General features: G+C 48.9%; 1 protein-coding gene across 2 annotated transcripts in view; it reads left to right on the top strand.

The window, feature by feature from the left end:
- Positions 1-2,012: 2,012 nt before the first annotated feature.
- The window catches only part of LOC139272562 (zinc finger protein PLAGL1-like), a 53,841-nt gene continuing 32,102 nt past the window's right edge, over positions 2,013-23,751 (top strand). For both annotated transcript variants that reach the window (XM_070888619.1, XM_070888618.1), the window contains exon 1: positions 2,013-2,106. The gene's annotated coding sequence lies outside the window, so the exon portion shown is untranslated. The remainder of the gene's footprint in view (positions 2,107-23,751) is intronic.

The following is a 23,751-nucleotide window of genomic DNA, read 5'->3' as shown; positions in this document are numbered from 1 at the left end:
GTGTATGTGTGTCTGTGACTGTATGTGTGTGTGTGTATGTATGTCTGTGACTATATGTGTGTATGTGTGTCTGTGACTATGTGTGTCTGTGACTATGTGTGTCTGTGTGTATGTGTGTGTATGTGTGTCTGTGACTGTATGTGTATCTGTAACTGTATGTGTGTCTGTGTGTGTATGTGTGTCTGTGACTGTATGTGTGTCTGTAACTGTATGTGTGTCTGTGACTGTATGTGTGTCTGTGACTGTATGTGTGTATGTGCAAAGATAGTTCCAGAATATAAATGATGTGGGTAAACCCAATGGCAGTCGCTTACAGCAGTGCATGATTGACAGTGGAATTACCCAATCACCTCCATTCTGGCCTCCATGGTGTCACTGTGTGCAGCCCATCAAACAATAGATGGCTGGGGCCATTAGAGGCAGCAGTGTGAGGCACCCTGGCCTGGAAATCGGCGCGCTCCCAGCCTGCAAGACCATCAGCAGGCCGGGGCCACTGCAGGGAGCAGCGCGTGCTGTTGCAGGAGGGCGATGGCTGATTGCAGCGTGGGCAGGTACAGCAGGAGCGGTGCAGTCAGGGCGAAGAAGCGGCAAGAGTTCGTAGAGGGATGTGATCGGGGCCCAGGAGAGACGTGAGTTCGGGGCCCAGGAGAGGCAAGGGCCCAGGGGCAGCACGGACCAGCCCACACTGCAATATGTGTGCACACTTGGTCCATGCAGCAGAGCAGGTCTCCAGTCGTCCTGGTTAATCCTTGCTACTGGGCCAAGACCGAGCTCTGTCAAGCCCGTGTGGTGGCTGGTGTGCAACGGCCACCACACGTTAAGAAAATCCACGCACAGGCATCTTCCACCCTTCAGGATGTAGTTCGGGACCTGGAATATTAGGTCCTTCATAGAAACACCTGTGAACTCATCCCTTTTTCGGCGTGGAAGCAAGTCATCCTCGTTTCGAGGGACTGCCTATGATGATAATGATGTGTGTGTGTCTGTGACTGTATGTGTGTCTGTGACTGTATGTGTGTCTGTGTGTGTATGTGTGTCTGTGACTGTATGTGTGTCTGTGTGTGTATTTGTGTCTGTGTGTATGAATTACATAGAATTGGATTGAATTTACAGCACTAGAACAGGCCATTCGGCCCAACTGCTTGTCTATGTATGTCTGTGTGTATGTGTGTCTAAGTGTTTGTGTGTGTGTGTCCGTGTGTATTTGTGTGTGTGTGTAATTTTGTGTGTATGTGTGAGTATCTTGTCTGAGTGTGTGTATGTGTGAGTGTGTATCTGTGTGAAAGTATGTGTGCATGATTGTGTGTGTGTTTGTCTGAGTATGTGTATGTGTCCATGTGAGTGTGTCTGTGTGTATGAGTATATGTGTATGTGTGTGTGAGTGTGTGTCTGTGTGTCTCTATGAGTATGTGTGAATGTGTAACTTAGTGTGTGTGAGTTTGTGTCTGTAGTATGTGTGTATATGTGTATAGGTTTGTGTGTGTGTGAGTTAGTTTGTGTTTGTAGTATGTGCGTGTGAGTGTGTATATTTGTGGGAGTTAGTGTGTGTGTGTGTGTAAATGTGAGGTGTGTGTGACTGCGTGTGAGTGTGTGTGTTTGTGGGAGTTAGTGTGTGTCTGTGGTGTGTGTGAGTGTGAGAGTATATATATGTGTGTGGGGGTATGAGAGTGTGTAAGTTTGTGTGAGTCAGTATGTGTGTCTGAGTGTGAGACTGTGTATATGTGTGTGTATGTGTGTATGTTTGTGTGAGTCAGTGTGTGTGTCTCTGGTGTGTGTGTGTGAGTGCGAGTGTGAGCTGTGTGTGTTTGTGAGAGTTAGTGTGTGAGAGTGTGTGTGTGTTTGTGAAAGTCAGTGAGTGTGTGGGTGTGAGTGTGTATATTTGTGAAAGTCAGTGTGTGTGTATGTGTGTGTTTCAATAGCAGGGTAGCCCCTCCCCTTCCCCCCAGCCCCCTGTCGCCACAGGAAAATCCCTTTTTCTTCCTTTGTGACTCCTGCCTCGAGGAGCCGGGCTGGCTCCCGATCGCAAGCCCCAGGAGGACAGGTAACGGGAGAGCTACGGGGGCACACCGCCGTCACTGAGCGCCCAGCGATGCTGTGCCGAGCCGGGTGAGTGGGGCAGGAGGCGCTCGCCAGCCTGTTCGCTGGCAACTCATCGAGGGGCCAAAGTAGCAAAAAGTTTACCCAAAGTTAGAGTGTTGGAGATGTTCTCTCTCCCTGCCCACCGGTACCTCCAAAAAACACTCAGCAATGTTGTATTTATATATAAAAATATATAAAATACATAAAATACTTGTAAGATAGTTTTTGTATACAAAGGGGGGGGGGGGCGCATTGTTTCTAGTTGAATTGCAGATTTTAATTGTGTAGGTTTGCATTTTATTGCATTGTGCTGTATTTTCATTGGTCCCTTGTGTATATTCCGGTGCCTTTTTGCACTGTTTAATGGGACAGAGACAATCCATACTGTAGAGAAACAATCTCTTCCCCCCATATTGTGGGCTGAGTTGGCGAGGCTTCCCTGGGAGGGCTATCCCTGGAGCAGCAATGTTGTATATATATAGAATATATCCCTGCAGCAGGTTTGGTTTTGAGCAGTAATTCGCAAAGCTCACTGACCTGGCTCTCTCTCTCCCCCCCCCCCCCCGGGCCACTATCTGAGATACAATCGCAGATACAGGTCTGACCTCTGGAAGGTCCCAGCCAGGATTTTATGAATGGCAGTGAAGGAATTGGGCGGGACTCTGGGCTCAGAACACATTCCTCAATACAATGTAGTCAGCATTGCCAGCCAATAGCAACATTAAACCGTGATCGCCCACACATTCTGCAATGGCAGTGTGTCTCAGAACTGCCGTTATTCTGTTTATCTGCACAATCTAGCAACTCTTCATTTAAAACTCTGAACAAGCCTGCAGCTCTCGCTGCTTTGTGAGTAACATTGCAACCAACACACAAGATGTCGTTTCACCCGCCCGGCCGGGATTTGAAGGCAAGCCGGGAGATTGTCATTTCCTCTCTCACTATTGTGCCGCCTCCTGACATAACCCTGTAAAATAAGCTCCAGCAATTCCAGGTTGTCTTGCGTTTATTCCAGTTCACTAGGTTGATCCCTGGAATGAGAGGGCTGTCCCAATGAGGAGAGATTGAGTGGATTGGGCCAACGCAGGTCAAGCAAGTGATCAGTAATGTTGGCCCTTTATTGCAAGGGGGATAGAGTATAAAAGCAGAGAAGTCCTGCTACAACTGTACAGGGTATTGGTGAGGCCACACCTGGAGTACTGCTTACAGTTTTGGTCTCTGTATTTAAGGAACGATCATCATAGGCGATCCCTCGAACGAGGATGACTTGCTTCCACACCAAAAGGGATGAGTTCACAGATGTTTCAATGGAGGACCTGATATTCCAGTCTTGAACTCCAGGGGTGGAAGATGCCTGTGCGTGGATTTTTTTTAACGTGTGGTGACCATTGCACACCAGCCACCACACGGGCTTGACAGAGCGAGGTCTTTATCCAGTGGCAAGGGTAAACCAAGACGACTGGAGACCTGCTCTGCTGCACAGACCCAGTGCGCGCACCCATCGCAGTGTGGGCTGGCCCGTCCTGTCCCTGGGCTCTTCTGGGCCCCGCACCCTCATTTGCTGCATGTCCGCCACGATGTATCGCCGCTCCTCCACCATGTATTAGTGTACCGAGAGCCTGCTGCAGCTCCCAGGCAGGATGAATGCATCATGCAAACTTTCAGCAAATCCTGCGTTAATAAACTGCATTCAAAGTTTATGCCACTGTCTCATTACAGGCAGCCAGGGGGTACAGTGTAATATCAGCCACGGTGCCATCAGGGCGTGTATTTCTAATTGACACACTCCCCTCCCAGAGAGTTTGGAAATTCATCCAATTTGGCATCACAAAAAGGCAGCATTAAGATAGGAACATCCAGTTTTATTGCATCGCTTAGTCTCCCAAAGTGCAGGAAGCAGTAGGTGCCATCCATATTGCTTTGTGAATTCCTGTGGTTAACCCACTCAACTTCTTGAACAGAAAGGGTGACCACTCTTTAATTGTCCAGATTGTGTGTGACAACGTGCGAAGAATCCTCTGTATTTAGGGAGGGATATACTTGCATTGGAGGCTGTTCAGAGAAGGTTCACTAGTTTGATTCCGGAGATGAGGGGGTTGACTTATGAGGAAAGGTTGAGTAGATTGCGCCTATACACATTGGAGTTCAGAAGAATGAGAGGTGATCTTATTGAAACATAAGATAATGAGGGGGCTCGACAAGGTGGGTGCAGAGATAATGTTTCCACTCATAGGGGAAACTAAAACTAGGGGACATAGTCTTACAATAAGGGGCCGCCCATTAAAAACTGAGATGAGGAGAAATTTCTTCTCAGAGGGTTGTAAATATATGGAATTCTCTGCCCCAGAGAGCTGTGGAAGCTGGGTCATTGAATATATTTAAGGCAGAGACAGACAGATTTTTGAGTGAGAAGGGAGTAATGGGTTATGGGGAACGGGCAGGGAAGTGGAGGGAAGTGGACCTGAGTCCATGATCAGATCAGCCATGATCTTATTAAATGGCGGAGCAGGCTTGAGGGGCCAAATGGCCAACTCCTGCTCCTATTTCTTATGTATACTCTCTGGAGTTTAGAAGAATGAGAGGTGATCACATTGAAACACACAAGATTCTGAGGGGGATTGACAAGATAGATGCTGAGAGGATGTTTCCCCTGGCTGGATTGTCTAGAACCAGGGGGTCACAGTGTCAGGATAAGGAGTTGGCCATTTAGGACAGAGATGAGGAGAAATTTCTTCACTCAGATGGTTGTGAAGCTTTGGAATTCTCTACCCTAAAGGGCTGTGGATAAAGTCGTTGAGTATATTCAAGGCTGAGATAGATAGATTTTTGGACTCTACATTCATCATCATCATAGGCAGTCCTTCGAAATCGGGAAGACTTGCTTCCACTCTAAAAGTGAGTTTTCAGGTGACTACTGTCCAATATGAGAACCACAGTCCCTGTCACAGGTGGGACAGACAGTGGTTGAAGGAAAGGGTGGGTGGGATGGGTTTGCCGCACGCTCCTTCCGCTGCCTGCGCTTGGTTTCTGCACGCTCTTGGCGACGAGACTCGAGGTGCTCTGCGCCCTCCCGGATGCTCTTCCTCCCCTTAGGGCCGTCTTTGGCCAGGGACTCCCAGGGGTCGGTGGGGATGTTGCACTTTATCAACAGTGACTACACTCTAAAAGTACTTCATTGGCTGTAAAGTGCCTTGAGACATTCGGTGGTCGTGAAAGGTGCTATATAAGTCCAAGTCTTTCTCTTTTTCTTTCATTTCTAGGGGAATCAAGAGATACGGGATAGTGCAGGAAAGTGGAGTTGAGGTCGAAGATTAGCCATGATCTTATTGGCAGAGCAGGCTCGAGGGACCGAGTGGCCTAATCCTGCTGCTATTTCTTATATTCTTACATTGAGAGTTGTTCTGCATATAAAGTGGACCATCTGCGCTGCTGTCCGGTTTCTGATCATTTTGGCCAATTTTGGGGGTCAAAAGCCATTGAACTTCTTGTGCTTCCCAGGGGCATTGGCCACTAGAAGTTGCTGCACGTTCTGGGGAAAGAGCCTGTGGAGTGAAACCCTCGATACGTGTGAAATTTGCCTGTGCTTTGCTTTTACACACCTATTTAAAGTTACCGAATGTGTTAAATTAGCGTGGGGTGGACGCTGGGATCAGGCCATGGCTTGAGTTTCTAAATCAAGTCAAGAATAAATCGATCACCAATAAAGTTAATTGGGTGGGCTGAGCTAAATTCAGTGCTGGGGAGGGGGAGTGAATGACAAATGGATCAACAGTTAGTTGCAATATTCTGTATAAACACATCCTGTCCGTTCCCTGAACCTTACTTCCTGTTGTCACAGTTTTAAGTCGTGCATCTCTTCCAACATTTCCTGTTATAGATTGCTGATCAACATTTTACATTCAGTTTTGCTATGTCAACTGTCACAATGCATTTGCAGGCTCTGGCCACTCGGTGACTCTGCAGAGTAAGTTTCTAAAATCTCCCATCTCCATCGCCATTTCCCATATATCACAAAAAACACACATTCATTAACTGACGGTAGGCAGCTCGCTAGTATATCACCGTGGTTCAGTGAGTCGCACTCTGGCCTTCGAGTCAGACGGTTGTGGGGTCCAAGTCCTACTCCATAGACTTGAGGGCATAAGCCAGGCTGACACCCCAATGCAGTACTGAGGAAGTGCTGCATTGTCAGCAGTGCCGTCTTTCAGATGAGTGTGACTCTCATCTGTTTTAGACGAACAGTGACTACACTTAATTAGTTGTAAAGTTGTTCTGAGACTGTGAAAGGTGCTATGGAAATGGACACTTTTGTTTACATACACATACTTTATTGCACACACTCAAAGTTTTTCTGGTATGCTGTTTACTGAGTATTGCAGACAAAGAAAAGCACACTGTTTCCCAAGCAATGGCCTACTTTACTATTGGAAGTTTAGTCGCCGTCACTATATTATAGGCAAGTGTGGTAGCCAATTTACACACAGCAACAACTTGTATTTATATAGCGCCTATAATGCAATAAAATAGACCAAGGCATGTCACATCATCATAGGCGGTCCCTCGAAATCGAGGAAGACTTGCTTCCATTCCAAAAATGAGTTCTCAGGTGACTGAACAGTCCAATTCTGGAATTACAGTCTCTGTCACAGGTGGGACAGACAGTGGTTGAAGGAAAGGGTGGGTGGGGAGTCTGGTTTGCCACACGCTCCTTCCGCTGCCTGCGCTTGCTTTCTGCATGCTCTCGGTGACGAGACTCCAGGTGCTCAGCGCCCTCCCGGATGCACTTCCTCCACTTAGGGCGGTCTTTGGCCAGGGACTCCCAGGTGTCGGTGAGGATGTTGCATTTTATCAAGGAGGCTTTGAGGGTGTCCTTGCAACATTTTCTCTGCCCACCTGGGGCTCGCTTACCGTGTAGGAGTTCCGAGTAGAGCGCTTGCTTTGGGAGTCTTGTGTCAGGCCTGCGAACGATGTGGCCCGCCCAACGGAGCTGGTCGAGTGCGGTCAGTGCTTCAATGCTGGGGATGTTGGCCTGATCAAGAACACTGACATTGGTGCGTCTGTCCTCCCAGGGGATTTGCAGGATCTCGTGGAGGCATCGTTGGTGGTATTTCTCCAGCGATTTGAGGTATCTAATGTATATGGTCTACGCCTCTGAGCCAGACAGGAGGGTGGGGATCACTACTGCCCTGTACACCATAAACTTGCTGAGGCTCCTGAGGTATGGAAAGTGGTCCACGTTGTCCATGACCGCGCCGTGGATCTTGATGACTGGGGAGCAGTGCTGGGTGGCGGGGTCAGGCTGGTGGAGGACTTTGTCTTACGAATGTTTAGTGTAAGACCCATAATTTCATATGCCTCGGTAAAAATGTTGACGATGACTTGGAGTTCAGCCTCTGAATGTGTGCAGACACAAGTGTCATCCGCATACTGTAGCTCGACGACAGAGGATGGGACAGTCTTGGATCTAGCCTGGAGGCGACGAAGGTTGAACAAGTTCCCACTGGTTCTATCGTTTAGTTCCACTCCAGCGGGGAACTTGTTGAGTGTGAGATGGAGCATTGCAGCGAGGAAGATTGAGAAGAGGGTTGGTGTGATGACGCAGCCCTGCTAGACCCAGGTCCGGACGTGGATTGGGTCTGTGGTGGATCCGTTGGTCAGGATCACGGCCTGCATGTCGTCATGGAGCAGATGGAGGATGGCGACAAACTTTTGGGGGCAGCCGAAACGGAGGAGGCTGCTCCCTAGTCCCTCGTGGTTAACAGTGTCAAAGGCCTTTGTGAGGTCAGAGAAGGCCATGTACAAGGGTTGGTGCTGTTCCCTGCATTTCTCTTGCAGTTGTCGCACGGCGAAGATCATGTCCGTTGTACCCCGTAGTGGACAGAATCCGTATTGTGACTCTGGGAGGAGCTCCCCAGCCACAGGGAGAAGACGGCTGAGGAGGATTCTAGTGATGACTTTCCCAGTGGCTGAAACAGGGAGATTCCTCTGTAGTTACTGCAGTCCCCTTTTTTTAAAGATGGTCACAATTACTGCATCTCAGATCTCCCGGCGTGCTCTCCTCCTTCCAGATGAGAGAGATGAGGTCATGTATTCGTGCCAGCGGTGCCTCTCCGCCATACTTTAGTGCCTCAGCAGGGATTCCATCTGCTCCCGATGCCTTGTTGTTCTTGAGCTGACGGCTGGCCTTTTCTACCTCGTGCAGGGCTGGGGTTTTGCTGAGATGGTGGCGGGAGGCATGCTGCGGGATGGGGTCGAGGACACTCGAGTCAAAGGCAGAGTCTCGGTTAAGGAGGTCGTCGAAGTGCTCCGTCCAGCGGGTCCTGGCTGCCTCGGTGTCCTTGATGAGTGTCTCCCCGTTCGTGGCCAGCAGTGGGATGGGGCCTTGGGTGTTTGGACCGTAGGTGGACTTGACTGCGGTGAAGAATCCTGGCACATCATGGCTGTCGGCCGGCCGCTGGATCTCCTGTGCTTTCTCCACACACCAACTATTCTTTAGGTCGCGGGTTTTTTGTTGGACTTCGGCTTTAAGCCATCTGTAAAGCTGCTTTGCTGCTCCCAAGTTGGGGTGTTGTTTTAGGTTCAGAAATGCCCTGCGCTTGCGATTTATTAGCTCTTGGATCTCCTGGTCATTCTCATCAAACCAGTCCTGGTGTTTCCTGGTTGAGTGACCGAGCGTCTCTTCACAGGCACTGGTTATGGAGGCCTGGAGGGCAGACCAAGCGCTGTGTGGGCATTCTGTGTCTCGGGGTCCTCGAGGGTTGGCAGTGAGGTACTGGCTGTATAGGGCTCTCTTAGCTGGATCTTTGAATGCCCCGGCGTTGATTTTTCTGTGGCACTGCTCCTGTTGCCATCATCGCTTTCACAGGAGCATTATCGGACAGAAACTGAGCCAAAGCAGGAGACATTAGGACAGATAGGATTTAAAGAGCATCTTAAAGGAGGAGAGAGAGGCGGAGAGGTTTAGGGAGGGAATTCCAGAGCTTAGGTGGCTGCAGGCACGGCCACCAATGGTGGAGCAGTTATAATCAGGGATGCTCAGGAGGGCAGAATTATAGGAGCGCAGATATCTCGGGGGAGGGGGGAGGGAGTGGGGGGGTGGCGTTGTGGAGCTGGAGGAGGTTGCAGAGATAGGGAGGGGCGAGTCAATGGAGAGATTTGAAAACAAGGATGAGAATTTTAAAATGAAGCTCCCACAGCAAGGTCCCGCAAACAGCGAATGAGATGGCTGTTTTTGATGGTGTGGTTGGGGGGAGGAATATTGGCCAGGACTCAGGGAGAACCCTCTGATGTTTTGTTAGACTGATACAAGCTGATTGCTGTTGCTGTAACCATACTACCTGCAGGGGCGTGTTGAGCCTTAGACTGTTTAATTACTGCGTTTGTTTAAATCCGACCTGATGAGGGACATGCAGCTGTCTTCATTCATTGAGCCGTGGTGTAATGCAGATTGCGAAAAATCTTTAAAAATTAATTTCTTAGAAAATCTCCTTCAAAAATGTTCCTATCGTTGCGGAATTATGAATGTAGCCACTGCCCAGGGTGTGTGAGCTGCGTTGCCCTCTCATATACCGCAATCTACAAATTCATTACATGTAGACATAGACACACACACACGCTTACACATGCTTACACACATTTATACATACACGCTCACACCCACATGCACACTTACACATGCGCACACACACACTCACACCCACACATGCACACACACACACACACGCTCACACCCACATGCACACTTACACACATACACATGCGCACACACACACACACACACATACACTCACACATGCACACACACGCTCACACCCACATGCACACTTACACGCAAACATGCACACATACATATGCGCGCACGCACACACTTACACAGACACACACAAACACTGATACACATGCACACACACAATTGCACACACATGTACACACACAAATACACACACACTTACACATACAGATATACACACACTTACACACACACACAAACACTCACACACACATACACACGCACAAAGAGAATCACACATGCACACGCACACACAGAAACAGAGGAAGTGTAGAGGTAGGTGGGCCCGATATCTAACGTTCACTAGAGAGAGTGCAGACAAGATTTACAAGAATGGTTCCAGGGATGAGGGACTTCAGTTACGTGGATAGACTGGAGAAGCTGGGGTTGTTCTCCTTACAGCAGAGAAGGTTGAGAGGAGATTTGATCGAGGTGTTCAAAATCATGAGGGGTCTGGACAGAGTAGATAGAGAAACTGTTCCCATTGGTGGAAGGGTCGAGAACCAGAGGATACAGATTTAAGGTGATTGGCAGAAGAACCAAAGGCGACATGAGGGAAAACCTTTTATACATCGAGAGGTTAGGCTCTGGAATGCACTGCCTGAAAGGGTGTTGGAGGCAGATTCAATCGTGGCTTTCAAAAGGGAATTGGATGAGTACGTGAAGGAAAAGAAAATTGGACGGCTACGGGGAAAGGGTTCTTGCAGAGAGCCGGCACGGGTTCGACGGGCCGAATGGACTCCTGTGCTTTAACCATTCTAAGATTCTCAGCTTCCAGACTTCCTGGCACGGGAGTGCTTGATGTTGGGAGTTGATCCCTCCCCCAGCATTGACAGCCACAACCCCAGACACTGCTTTGAGCAACAGTCCATTCCGGGATTGTGAGTTAAGGTGACAATCCCGGTATGTGGCAAGGGAACTAATATTCCTGCTGATTCCATCATTGCGGCACGTTTCAGGGGATTGGAGGGAGAGTGGAGGGAGCTGATTTTCAGAGTGGGAGGTAAGATTGAGGTGGAGAGAACATGATCCTGGGCTTTAAAATGCTGAAAGGAATAGTTGATATTCGATGTAAGCAGATAATTGAACAGGAACTGTGAATGCAGAACTACTGAAATTTCACATCACATCTCAGCATTTCACATACAATCAATTGCTTTGAAGAGCAGTGACTATTGTTGAGGGAAACAGGGCAGCTATTCTGCAATAGCAATGTTCCGTAAACAGCCATGAGATGGGTGGGCAGTTATAAAGAAAGACTTGCATTTATATAGCACTTGTCATGACCCCAGGCTGTCCCAAAGCATTTTACAGTCAAGTCAATACTTTTGGAGTGTAGTCACTGTTGTAATGTGGGAAACGCAGCAGCCAATTTGCGCACAGCAAGCTCCCACAAGCAGCAACGTGATAATGACCACATAATCGGTTTTAGTGATGTTGATTGAGGGATAAATATTGCCCAGGACACCGGGGATAACTCCCCTGCTCTTCTTCAAAATAGTGCCGTGGGATCTTTTACATCAATTTGAGGAGGGCAGACGGGGCCTCGGTTTAACGTCTCATCCGAGTGACGGCACCTCCGACAGTGCGGCGCTCCCTCAGCGTCGCACCGGATTGTCCGCCTTCGGCCATGCCTCTGGAGTGGGACATGAAGCCACAACTTTCTGACAAGTGCCGAGAGTACCACCCAGTGAGCCATGGCTGACGCCTCGCTCGGCCGCGCGGCATTTCTGGCGCCGCATTATGTTTTAAGACGGGTTGATGACTGCGTTGAAGTAGAACGGAAAGGAATTGGGCCGAGCAACTGAAGCCACAATGTGCTGACTGTCACGATTGGTGTTGGATTTTGCTGCCCCCCCATCCCCCACACTCCTCTGTCACCAGGGAGGGTGTTTCCCCCGGGCTGGAGAGTCTAGAACCAGGGGTCACAGTCTCAGGATAAGGGGGTCGGCCATTTAGGACTGAGATGAGGAGAAATTTCTTCACTCAGAGGGTGGTGAATCTTTGGAATTCTCTGCCCCCGAGGGCTGTGGAGGCTCAGTCGTTGAGTATATTGAAGACAGAGATCGATAGATTTTGGGATATTAAGGAAATCGAGCGATATGGGGATAGTGCAGGAAATTGAAGTTCAGATAGAAGATCAGCCATGATCTTATTGAATGCCCTACTCCTGCTCCTAATTCTTATGTTCTTTGACACTGTGACGTTCTAGTTTCTGCTTTAGTTTGGCACCCTGACACCAGTTCTGTGATTTCCCTTGGAATGAAATGGAACGGTTTCTCCTGTAAACCGAACTTCCAACACATCCGGTGTGGTGCCATAGGACTGTTAATGTGGTACCTTTGTTTAAGAAGGGAGAAAGGGATAGACCGAGTAATTACAGGCCAGTCAGCCGAATCTCAGTGGTGGGAAAATTATTGGAAAAAATCCTGAAGGACAGAATAAATCTTCATTTGTAAAGACACGGATTATTCAAGGACAGTCAGCATGGATTTGTTAAGGGAAGGTCGTGTCTGACTAACTTGATTGAATTTTTCGAGGATGTAACCAGGAGGGTCGATGAGGGCAGTGTGTACGATGTAATGTATATGGATTTTAGCAAAGCTTTTGATAAGGTCCCGCATGGCAGACTGATCACGAAAGTAAAAGCCCATGGAATCCAGGGCAAAGTGGCAAGTTGGATCCAAAATTGTCTCAGAGGCAGGAAGCAAAGGGTAATGGTTGATGGGTGTTTTTGTGACTGCAAGGCGGCTTCCAGTGGGGATCCGCAGGGCTCAGCGCTGGGTCCCTTGGTTTTTGTGGTATATATCAATGATTTAGACTTCATTATAGGGAATATGATTAAGAAGTTTGCAAATGATACAAAAATCGGCCGTGTGGTTGATAATGAAGAAGAAAGCTGTGGACTGCAGGAAGATATCAATCAACTGGTCAGGTGGGCAGAACAGTGACAAATGGAAGTCAATCCGGATAAGTGTGAGGTAATGCATTTGGGGAGGGTTAACAAGGCAAGGGAATACACAATAAATCATAGGCCACTTGAGAAGTGTAGAGGAACAGAGGGACCTTGGAGTGCATGTCCATAGATCCCTGATGGTAGCAGGCTCGGTGGATAAGGTGGTTAAGACAGCATATGGAATATTTGCCTTTATTAGCCGAGGCATAGAATAGGGAGGATATGCTTGAACTGTATAAAACTCTAGTTAGGCCACAGAGTACTGCGTACAGTTCTGGTCGCCACATTAAAGGAAATATGTGATTTGACTAGAGAGGGTACTAAGGAGATTTATGAGGATGTTGCCTGGACTGGAGAATTTTAGCTACGAGGAAAGATTGGAAAGGCTAGGTTTGTTTTCCTTGGGGGCTGAGGGGAGACCTTATTGAGGTGCATAAAATTATGAGGGGCCTAGATAGAGTGGATAGGAAGGACCTATTTCCCTTAGCAGAGGGAACACGGGGGTATAGAATTAAAGTAATTGGTATGAGGTTTAGAGGGAACCCGAGGTGAAATTTCTTCACCCGGAGGGTGGTGGGGGTCTGGAACTCACTGCCTGAAAGGGTGGTAGAGGCAGAAACCCTCACCGCATTTAAAAAATACTTGGATGTGCCCTTGAAGTGCCGTAACCTACAGGGCTACGGATCAAGAGTTGGAAAGTGGGATTAGGCTGGTAGCTGTTTGTGGGCCGACATGGGCACGATGGGCCGAAATCGTGGAGCGATTAAAATCGGGGATGAATTAGAGGAGCGCAGATATCTCGGGGGGCGGGGGGGGCGAGGGGTTGTGGGGCTGGAGGAGATTACAGAGATAGGGAGGGGCGAGGCCATGGAGGGATTTGAAAACAAGGATGAGAATTTTTAAATTGGGAGCCAATGTAGGTCAGCGAGCACAGGGGTGATGGGTGAGTGGGACTTAGTGTGAGTTAGGACACGGGCAGCGAGCACAGGGGTGATGGGTGAGCGGGATGGTGTGAGTTAGGACACAGGCAGCGAGCACAGGGGTGATGGGTGAGCAGGACTTAGTGTGAGTTAGGACATGGGCAGCCGAGTTTTGGATGACCTCAAGTTTACAGAGGCTAGTCAGGAGTGTGTTGGAATAGTCAAGTCTCGAGGTAGCCAAGGCATGGACCAACAATTGGAAGTATTCTCACTCTGCCACAGGCCTTTCACATCACTGTAACATACTTAGAAATTTCAAGCCGTTGTCAATTTATGGCATGCTGTTATTTAGACCTGAACTCTGCACTTTTTCTTTAAACCATTGTACACCCAAGTGGAAACTAACAATAAATAGTGTGGGGGTTGTTGGGACGTTATTTGGATATCTTCAATGCTCTTCCCCGGGAGAACAGTGTGAGTATTGGAATGATTTGTGGGTTGATTAACAGTCTGATATCTGCAAGGTGAACGGTCCATCCATGGCCGGAACCATCTTTCTCCCAGACTATGGAGGGCTTGGTCCTGCACGAGGGGAGGGTTTTAGTGGCTCCCAGAACCCATACGTGGGTGGGGGAGGGAGCACTGGATGTCAGCCTGGAATTCTGGGCCGGAGCTCTGGTCTCCACTCGCCGTGACTGTCGGGAGTCCAGCCCCACAACCAGGGACCATCGGCGATAGAGGAGAACGGCACTCGGCCGCCTTCCCCTCTCGATGCCCGCTTGCTCCTTCTCGGTCACGTCTTGCCTCCGATCGAGGCTGGTCTGCACTTCGACCCGTGTCTGGCTCACCCCCCTCCCCTCACTGATACTGGTCCGGCCCCCTGCCCGATCGGGGCGATCTGTGTCCCTCCCCTGATCTGTGACCCTCCCCCTCCCCCAATCGGGGCAATCCGTACCACTTCCCTGATCTATGCCGCTCCCCCGATCGAGGCAATCAGTGCCCCTCCCCCCGATGGAGAGAGGTCCCTGCCCCCATCCCCCCCCCCAACCCCCGGATGGAGGGAGGTCCGTGTTCCCTGATCCTTGTCTGATTCTGTAGGACCCGTGGTCTTTCACTGGAAGGAGCCATGTGCGATTCCATGGAATGGAGAGGGAAGTAAGAAAAGAAACAAGGATGAATCATCGTGTCCGCGCCGGCCGACCAAGAGCTATCCCACTTTCCAGCTCTCGGTCCAAAGCCCTGCAGGTTGCAGCACTTCGAGTGCACATCCAAGTACTTTTTAAATGTGGCGAGGGTTTCTGCCTCTATCACCCTTTCAGGTAGTGAGTTCCAGACCCCCCACATCACCCTCTGGATGAAGACATTTCCCTTCACATCTCCTCTAAACCGTGTACCAATTACTTTAAATCTGTGCCCCCTGGTTGTTAACCCCTCTGCCAAGGGAAATAGGTCCATTTTATCTGGGCCCCTCATCATTTTATACACCTCAATTAAATCTCCCCTCAGCCTCCTCTGTTCCAAGGAAAACAACCGCAGCCTATCCAATCTTTCCTCATAGCCAAAAGTCTCCAGTCCTGGCAACATCCTCGTAAATCTCCTCTGCACCCTCTCTAGTGCAGTTACGTCCTTCCTGTAATGTGGTGACCAGAACTGCACGCAGTACTCTAGCTGTGGCCTAGCATAACCTCCCTGCTCTTATATTCTATGCCTCGGCTAATAAAGGCAAGTATCCCTTATGCCTTCTTAACCACATTACCTACCTGTCCTGCTACCTTTTAAGGATCTATGGACATACACTCTCAAGGTCTATCCGTTCCTCTACATCTCTCAGTATCCTCCCATTTAATGTGTATTCCCTTGCCTTGTTGTCCCTCCCCAAATGCATTACCTCACATGGATTGAATTCCATGTCCCACTTTTCTGCCTAACTGACCAGTTCATCGATACTTCCTGCAGTCTAAAGCTTTCCTCCTCACTGTCAACCACACGGCCAATTTTTGTATCATCTGTAAATATCTTTATCATGCCCCCTACATTGGAGTTTAAATCATTAATCTATATCACAAAAAGCAAGGGACCCAGTACTGAATTCTTTGAGGGTATAACGAGCATGGTGGATAGAGGTGTACCGATGGATGTGGTGTATTTAGATTTTCAAAAGGCATTCGATAAGGTGCCACACAAAAGGTTAATGCAGAAGATAAAGGTACGCGGAGTCAGAGGAAATGTATTAGCATGGATCGAGAATTGGCTGGCGAACAGAAAGCAGAGAGTCGGGATAAATGGGTCCTTTTCGGGTTGGAAATCGGTGGTTAGTGGTGTGCCACAGGGATCGGTGCTGGGACCACAACTGTTTACAATATACATAGATGACCTGGAAGAGGGGACAGAGTGTAGTGTAACAAAATTTGCAGATGACACAAAGATTAGTGGGAAAGCGGATTGTGTAGAGGACACAGATAGACTGCAAAGAGATTTAGATAGGTTAAGCGAATGGGCTAAGGTTTGGCAGATGGAATACAATGTCGGAAAGTGTGAGGTCATCCACCTTGGAAAAAAAAACAGTAAAAGGGAATATTATTTGAATGGGGAGAAATTACAACATGCTGCGGTGCAGAGGGACCTGGGGGTCCTTGTGCATGAATCCCAAAAAGTTAGTTTGCAGGTGCAGCAGGTAATCAGGAAGGCGAATGGAATGTTGGCCTTCATTGCGAGAGGAATGGAGTACAAAAGCAGGGAGGTCCTGCTGCAACTGTATAGGGTATTGGTGAGGCCGCATCTGGAGTACTGCGTGCAGTTTTGGTCACCTTACTTAAGGAAGGATATACTAGCTTTGGAGGGGGTACAGAGACGATTCACTAGGCTGATTCCGGAGATGAGGGGGTTACCTTATGATGATAAATTGAGTAGACTGGGTCTTTACTCGTTGGAGTTCAGAAGGATGATAGAAATATTTAAAATAATGAAAGGGATAGACAAGATAGAGGCAGAGAGGTTGTTTCCACTGGTCGGGGAGACTAGAACTAGGGGGCACAACCTCAAAATACGGGGGAGCCAATTGAAAACCGAGTTGAGAAGGAATTTCTTCTTCCAGAGAGTTGTGAATCTGTGGAATTCTCTGCCCAAGGAAGCAGCTGAGGCTAGCTCATTGAATGTATTCAAATCAGAGATAGATAGATTTTTAACCATAAGGGAATTAAGGGTTACGGGGAGCGGGCGGGTAAGTGGAGCTGAGTCCACGGCCAGATCAGCCATGATCTTGTTGAATGGCAGAGCAGGCTCGAGGGGCTAGATGGCCTACTCCTGTTCCTGATTCTTATGTTCTTATGAGCCCTGCGGAACCCCACTAGAAACAGCCTGCAGTCGCAAAAACACCCATCAATCATTACCCTTTGCTTCCTGACACTGAGCCAATTTTGGATCCAATTTGCCACTCTCCCTTGGATCCCATGGGCTTTTACTTTTTTGATCAGCCTGCCATGTGGGACCTTGTCAAAAGCCTTGTTAAAATCCATGTAAACTACATCAAACGTACTACCCTCATCGACCCTCCTTGTTACCTCCTCAAAGAACTCAATCAAATCAGACACGACCTTCCCTTAACAAATCCGTGCCGATGACCTTGATTAGTCTGTGTCTTTCTAAATGAAGGTTTATGCTGTCCCTCAGGATTGATTCCAGTAATTTGCCCACCAGCGAGATGAAACTAACTGGCCTGTAATTGCTCGGTCTATCCCTTCCTCCCTTTCGTGTGGGACTGGAGTCACATACGTAGGCCCAGACCAGGTAAGGACAGCAGGAAGCGGCCAGTTGACCCAATAAGGAGGCACATGGAGATGAGTGAGGGATGGAATGGTTGTGAAGCAATCTCCAATATCAATGGTCCACGTGAGGCTTTGAAACGCATGAATTCATTGAGGGAGGTCACTGTAAAGACATATCTTGCACACAGCTATCAAGCAATGCTGGGTTACATTCAGTGCAGAAACCTGTGTCCAGAAATGGAGACTGATTGGACCGTTGAGGTGATATTGTTTTAAATTACCCAGTGTCTGATTATAAGGGGCCATGCTTGGTACAGTTCTGATTAGGGGCTCCAAACCTCCAGAAATGTCCTGGAGTCACCAGGAATGAAAGATTTTCCTCCTTTTTATATATACAAATATTGGGGCTGGGGCGGGGGAGAGAAAGGCCGTTTGATTGGGCGGGGCCGGTTGGGGAGGTCATGTGACGAAACCTCCAGGAATACGGCCAATCAGAGTTGGCGACCTGCCAGGTGACCGACCCATCTCATTCTCTTGCCGCCACTCCCCTCCCCCACCTTCGAGGGCCCATTCCAGGAAACTAGACTAGTAGCTGAGAGAAAAGCTGATAGGGAGGTGTGCTGGAAGGATGTGCTGAGGCGGGGTTGATGGAATGGGAGGGGACGCGTGTGCAGTGTAAACACCAGAACGGACTAGTTGGGCTGAATGGCTGTTTCTGGGCTGTTACTAAAGGGGGATGGGAATCTACGCAGGGAGGCAGAGGGAAGTAAAAAGGGGGCAGAAGCAAAAGGTAGGAAGGAGAAAAACAAGAGTGGAGGGCAGAGAAATCAAGGGCAAAAATCAAAAAGGGCCACATTACAACATAATTCTGAAAGGACAAAGAGTATTAAAAAAACAAGCCTGAAGGCTCTGAGTCTCAATGCGAGGAGCATTCGTAATAAGGTGGATGAATTGACTGCACAGACAGCTGTTAACGGATATGATGTAATTGGGATTACGGAGACATGGCTCCAGGGTAACCAAGACTGGGAACGCAACATCCAGGGGTATTCAATATTCAGGAAGGACAGACAGGAAGGAAAAGGAGGTAGGATAGCATTACTGGTTAACACTACCCCACCTCCTTTTAGCAATAGTAAGGAAGGACATTAGCGTGGATGATGTGGAATCTATATGGGTAGAGCTGCGAAACACTAAAGGAAGATGGGAATCTACGCAGGGAGGCAGAGGGAAGTAAAAAGGGGGCAGAAGCAAAAGGTAGGAAGGAGAAAAACAAGAGTGGAGGGCAGAGAAATCAAGGGCAAAAATCAAAAAGGGCCACATTACAACATAATTCTGAAAGGACAAAGAGTATTAAAAAAACAAGCCTGAAGGGTGATTTTTAATCTATATATTGATTGGGCTAACCAAACTGGTAGCAATACTGTGGAGGAGGATTTCTTGGAGTGCGTAAGGGATGGTTTTCTAGACCAATATGTCGAGGAACCAACTAGGGAGCAGGCCATCCTAGACTGGGTCTTGTGTAACGAGAGAGGATTCATTAGCAATCTGGTCATGCGGGGCCCCTTGGGGAAGAGTGACCATAAGATGGTAGAATTCTTCATTAAGATGGAGAGTGACACAGTTAATTCAGAGACTAGGGTCCTGAACTTAAAGAAAGGAAACTTCGATGGTATGAGACGTGAATTGGCTAGGATAGACTGGAGAATGACACTTAAAGGACTGACGGTGGATAGGCAATGGCAGACATTTAAATAACACATGGATGAACTACAACAATTGTACATCCCTGTGTGGCGTAAGAATAAAAAAGGGAAGGTGGCTCAACCGTGGCTAACAAGGGAAATTAGGGAAAGTGTTAAATCCAAGAAAGAGGCATACAAATTGGCCAGAAAAACCAGCAAACCTGAGGGCTGGGAGAAATTTAGAATTCAGCAGAGGAGGACTAAGGGTTTAATTAGGAGGGGGAAAATAGAGTATGAGAGGAAGCTTGCAGGGAACATAAAAACTGACTGCAAAATCTTCTATAGATATGTGAAGAGAAAAAAATGCAGTCAGAATCAGGTGAATTTATAATGGGGAACAAGGAAATGGAGGGAGAGAGAAAACAGGGAATTATAGACCAACATCGTTGATGGGGAAAATGCTGGAATCATTTATTAAAGATGTAATAGCAGCGCATTTAGAAAGCAGTGACAGGATCGGTCCAAGTCAGCATGGATTTATGAAAGGGAAATCATGCTTGACAAATCTTCTAGAGTTTTTTGAGGATGTAATGAGTAGAGTGGATAAGGGAGAACCAGTGGATGTGGTATATTTGGACTTTCAAAAGGCTTTTGACAAGGTCCCACACAGGAGATTAGTGTGCAAAATTAAGGCACATGGTATTGGGGGTAACATATTGAAGTGGATAGAGAACTGGTTGGCAGACAGGAAGCAAAGAGTGGGAATAAATGGGTCCTTTTCAGAATAGCAGGCAGTGACTAGTGGGGTACTACAGGGGTCAGTGCTGGGACCCCAGCTATTTACAATATACATTAATGATTTAGACGAATGAATTGAATGTAATATCTTGCAGATGACACTAAATTGGGTGGCAGTGCGAGCTGCGAGGAGGATGCTAAGAGGCTGCAGGTGGACTTGAACAGGTTAGGTGAAGGTGAATGGGCAAATGCATGGCAAATGCAGTATAATGTGGATAAATGTGAGGTTATCCACTTTGGTGGCAAAAACAGGAAGGCAGATTATTATCTGGTGACAGATTAGTAAAAGGGGAGGTGCAATGAGACCTGGATGTCATGGTGCATCAGTCATTGAAGGTTGGCATGCAGGTACAGCAGGCGGTTAAGAAAGCAAATGGCATGCTGGCCTTCATAGCTAGGGGATTTGAGTATAGGAGCAGGGAGGTCTTACTGCAGTTGTACAGGGCCTTAGTGAGGCCTCACCTGGAATATTGTGTTCAGTTTTAGTCTCCTAATCTGAGGAAGGACATTCTTGCTATTGAGGGAGTGCAGTGAAGGTTCACCAGACTGATTCCCGGGATGGTAGGACTGACATATGAAGAAAGACTGGATCGGCTAGGCTTATACTCACTGGAATTTAGAAGACTGAGAGGGGATCTCATAGAAACTTATAAAATTCTGACGGGACTGGACAGGTTAGATGCAGGAAGAATGTTCCCGATGTTAGGGAAGTCCAGAACCAGGGGTCACAGTCTAAAGATAAAGGGTAAGCCATATAGGACCGAGATGAGGAGAAACCTTTTCACACAGAGAGTTGTGAACCTGTGGAATTCTCTGCCACAGAAAGTTGTGGAGGCCAGTTCGTTGGACATATTCAAAAGGGAGTTAGATGTGGCCCTTACGGCTAAAGGGATCAGGGGGTATGGAGAGAAGGCTGGGGTGGGGTATTGTGGTTGCATGATCAGCCATGATCATATTGAATGGCGGTGCAGGCTCGAAGGGTTCCTGCACCTATTTTCTATGTTTCTATGTTATATCTGTGTAATTTTGGGCCTGACATTCCATGTACTTACTCCGCCCCTCCTGGCTGGTGAACGGCAGTGTTTAACCTCTCAGTTCTCACTGAAGTATGTAGGGCAAAGAGGGAAGAGCCGGAGGTCACTCAGAGTTCAGCCTAGTCTCGATTTAGGCTTTGAGGCCCTCCCCTGTGCCTCTTCAGCCAAGGGTGCAGCTTTTTGCTGGATGTAGAGGCTTGTCTTTGCACTTTATGGTCGTGTAGACAGAGATTATAATAAATTATGGCTTCAGTGGTGCAGTGGTTAAATTACTGGACTGGAAATACAGAGGCCTGTGGTAATAATCTAGCAGAATGTGAGTTCAGATCTCACTGTGAGAATTCGAATTTTAAAATAAAAAGCCAACTGGTTCACTGATGCCCTTTAGGGAAGGAAGCCTGCCTCCTTACCCGGTCTGGGCCTATATGTGACTCCAGTCCCACACCAACGTGGTTCATTGTTAACTTCCCTCTGAAGCGGCCTCGGTTCTATCAAACCGTTCCCCACAGCTCAAGAAGGCGGCCCATCACTATCATCACTATCACAGGGCTCCTATTGCTGGTGGCAAAGCAGTGTTTGTAGTTTTGTGAGCACTTTGTAAGAGAGGGGGACACAAAGTCGAGACAGGCACCGGCTAATCTGGGCCGCCACCGGAAATAAAACAGTTCTCGGGGAGAAGGGTGTCGCTGAACGTGGGCGCTGAGGCATGAGCTCCCTGTGGGCCGAGCTGTCTTGCTTTTCCCGTGCAGTGCCATTGCCAATAGTGGGGAAAGGGGCTTAAAGCTCATAGAGACATTAATAGATCGGTTTGATTCAAAAGAAAGAACTTGCATTTCTATAGCATCTTTTGCGTCCTCAGTACGTCTCAGAGCGCTTGTCAGCCAATTAAGAGTTTTTGGAGTGTAGTCACTGTTGTAATGTAGGAAACGCGGCAGCCAATTTGCGCACAGCAAGCTCCCACAAACAGCAATGTGATAATGACCAGGTAATCTGTTTTTAGTGAGGTTGATTGAGAGATAAATATTGGCCAGCACACCAGGGAGAACTCCCTTGCTCTTCATCCACCTGAGAGAGCAGACGGGGCCTCGGTTTAACATCTCATCTGAAAGACGGCACCTCCGACAGTGCAGCGCTCCCTCAGCACTGCCCTGGGAGGGTCCTGTCTGACTCAGAGGTGTGCGTGCTACCACTGAGTCATGGCTAGCACATACTCGGTCAGAGTTTGCTGACTGCACTGTCCGGCAGGCAGGCAACCCCTGAGGACTCTCACAGAAGAAAGGCCTCCCTCCCTCAATAATGCTCCCCAGGCCGACATCCCAACTTCCACTCTCCATAAATTTCAGCACATCCAAAACTCTGCTGCCTGTGTCCTAACTCACACCAAGTCCCGCTCACCCATCTCCCCTGTGCTCGCTGCCCCGTGTCCTAACTCGCACCAAGTCCCGCTCACCCATCTCCCCTGTGTTCGCTGCCCCGTATCCTAACTCGCACCAAGTCCCGCTCACCCATCTCCCTTGTGCTCACTGCCCCGTGTCCTAACTCGCACCAAGTCCCGCTCACCCATCTCCCTTGTGCTCACTGCCCCGTGTCCTAACTCGCACCGAGTCCCGCTCACCCATCTCCCCTGTGCTCACTGCCCCGTGTCCTAACTCACACCAAGTCCTGCTCACCCATCACCCTGTGCTCGCTGCCCCGTGTCCTAACTCGCACCAAGTCCCGCTCACCCATCTCCCCTGTGCTCACTGCCCCGTGTCCTAACTCGCACCAAGTCCCGCTCACCCATCTCCCCTGTGCTCACTGCCCGTGTCCTAACTCGCACCAAGTCCTGCTCACCCATCACCCCTGTGCTCACTGCCCCGTGTCCTAACTCGCACCAAGTCCCGCTCACCCATCACTCCTGTGCTCGCTGCCCGTGTCCTAACTCACACCAAGTCCCGCTCACCCATCTCCCCTGTGCTCGCTGCCCCGTGTCCTAACTCACACCAAGTCCCGCTCATCCATCTCCCCTGTGCTCGCTGCCCGTGTCCTAACTCACACCAAGTCCCGCTCACCCATCTCCCCTGTGCTCGCTAACTCTCGATTGAGTAACACCTTGAGTTTAAAATTCTCATCTGTATTTTCAAATCCCTCCATGGCCTCACCCATGCCTATCTGTATAACCTCCTCCAGCCCCACAACCCAAGTTCACGATAAGCTGCACGGCCGCGCGCTCTGACCCCTCTCTCTCTCTCTCTCCCTCTCTGTCCCCTCTCTCTCTTTCTCTCTCTGTCCCCCCCCTCTCTCTCTCTCTCTCTGTCCCCCCCTCTCTCTCTGTCCCCTCTCTCTCTCTGTCCCCTCTCTCTCTCTGTCCACTCTCTTCATCTCTCTCCCTCTCTGTCCCCTCTCTCTCTCTGTCCCCTCTCTCTCTCTCTCTGTCCCCCCCTCTCTCTCTCTCTCTCTCTCTCTCTCTGTCCCCCCCTCTCTCTCTGTCCCCCCCTCTCTCTCTGTCCACTCTCTCCATCTCTCTCCCCTCTCTCCATCTCTCTGTCCTCTCCCCCTCTCTCTCTCTCTCTGTCCTCTCTCTCTCTCTCTCTCTCTCTGCTCCTCCTTTCTCTCTCTCTCAGTCCCCCCCTCTCTCTCCGTCCCCTCTCTCTCTCTGTCCCCTCTCTCTCTCTCTCTCTCTGCCCCACTCACTCTCTCTCTGTCCCCTCTCTCTCTCTCTCTCTGCTCCACTCTCTCTCTCTGTC

This window comes from Pristiophorus japonicus, chromosome 9, assembly GCF_044704955.1.
Source record: "Pristiophorus japonicus isolate sPriJap1 chromosome 9, sPriJap1.hap1, whole genome shotgun sequence".
Lineage (NCBI taxonomy): Eukaryota > Metazoa > Chordata > Chondrichthyes > Pristiophoridae > Pristiophorus > Pristiophorus japonicus.
Note: the sequence above shows the minus strand (reverse complement) of the source record. Positions and strands in the feature narration are given on the sequence as shown.